Raw genomic sequence first — 2,049 nt, 5'->3', positions numbered from 1 at the left:
TAAAAAGATTGATAAACGTTTAGGCAGAGTCATCAGGAAAAAAAGGGAGAGGGATCAGATCAATAAAATTAGAAATGAAAAAGGAGAAGTTACAGCTGACATCACAGAAATACAAAGGATCATAAGAGACTACTACAAGCAACTGTATGCCAAAAAAATGAACAACCTAGAAGAAATGGACAAATTCTTAGAAATGTACAATCTCCTAACACTGAGCAGGAAGAAATAGAAAATATGAACAGACCAATCACAAGTAAATGCTGAAATTAAAACTGTGATTTAAAAACTCCCAACAAACAAAAGTCCAGAACCAGATGACTTCATAGGCAAATTCTATCAAACATTTTGAGAAGAGTTAAACCTATCCTTTTGAAACTATTCCAAAAAATTGCAGAGGAAGGAATACTCCCAAGCTCATTGTACAAGGTCACCATCACCCTGATACCAAAACCAGACAAAGATACCACAAGAAACTAAGATTACTGGCCAATACCACTGAGGAACATAGACACACAAATCCTCAACAAAATACTAGCAAACCGAACCTAACGATACATTAAAAGGAGCATACACCATGGTCAAGAGGGATTTATCCCAGGGATGCAAGGATTCTTCAATATCCACAAATCAATCAGTGTGATACACATTAACAAACTGAAGAATAAAAACCATACAGCCATCTAAACAGATGCAGAAAGAGCTTTTGACAAAATTCAACACCCATTTATGATAAAAACTCTCCAGAAACTGGAGAGGGAAAAAACCTCAACATAATAAAGATCATATATGACAAACCTACAGCTAACATCATACTCAATAGTCAAAGGCTGAAAGCATTTCCTCTAAGATCAGGAAAAAGACAAGGATGTCCACTCCCACAACTTTTATTCAACATAGTTTTGGAAGTCCTAGCCATGGCAATCAGAGAGGAAAAAGAAATAAAAGGAATCCCAGTTAATTCAAAATTTTAAAAATACCATCTACAATAGTACCAAAAATAAGTGAAGTACTTAGGTATTAACCTACAAAACTTGTGCAGAATGTATATGCTAAAAACTACAAAAGATTGATGAGAAAGACCAAAGATCTTTAAAAATGCAGAGACATACACTATTCATGAATTGGAAGATTCAGTATTGTTAAGAAGTCAATTCTTGGGCTTCCCTGATGGCGCAGTGGTTAAGAGTCCGCCTGCCAATGCAGGGGACACAGGTTTGTGCCCCAGTCTGGGAAGATCCCACAAGCCACAGAGTGGCTGGGCCCGTGAGCCATGGCCACTGAGCCTGCACGTCCGGAGCCTGTGCTCCGCAACGGGAGAGGCCACAACAGTGAGAGGCCTGTGTACCACAAAAACAAACAAAAATTTTATATGAAAAGTCAAGGGAACCAGAATAGCTCAAAAATAAACAGAAAAATTAGAAAAAGAACAGAGTTGGAGATCTCATACTACCTAATTTCAAGACTTATAGACAGTATGATAATGTCAAAAGGATAGGAATATAGATCAATGAAACAGAATTGAGAGTCCAGAAATAAACCATTTTATTTATGGTCAGTGGATTTTTGATAAAGCTACAAAACAGTTCAACAGAGAAATTACAGTATTTTTTAAGAAATGTGCTAGAACATTTGGACATTTAGAAGCAAATAATGTATGTATTATATATGTGTGTATGTGTGTGTTTGTGTGTATATATATATATATATACATACATTTGTATGTATACATAGATAAGAAAGACCTTGACCAATACCCTACACCTTATGTAAAATCAACTCATAGACCTAAATGTAAAATCTAAAACTAATAAAATTCTAGGGAAAAAAACTGTCACTGTTTGCAGATGACATGATACTATACATAGAAAATCCTAAAGATGCTACCAGAAAACTATTAGACCTCATCAATGAATTCGGTAAAGTTGCAGGATACAAAATTAATACACAGAAATCTGTTGCATGTCCATACACTAACAACAAAAGATCAGAAAGAGCAATTAAGGAAACAGTCCCATTTACCATCATATCAAAAAGAATAAAATACCTAGG

Source organism: Neophocaena asiaeorientalis, unplaced genomic scaffold, assembly GCF_003031525.2.
Source record: "Neophocaena asiaeorientalis asiaeorientalis breed wild unplaced genomic scaffold, Neophocaena_asiaeorientalis_V1.1 scaffold134, whole genome shotgun sequence".
NCBI classification, from domain to species: Eukaryota; Metazoa; Chordata; class Mammalia; order Artiodactyla; family Phocoenidae; genus Neophocaena; species Neophocaena asiaeorientalis.
The sequence above is the reverse complement of the archived record's forward strand: the minus strand, read 5'-3'. Positions refer to the sequence as shown.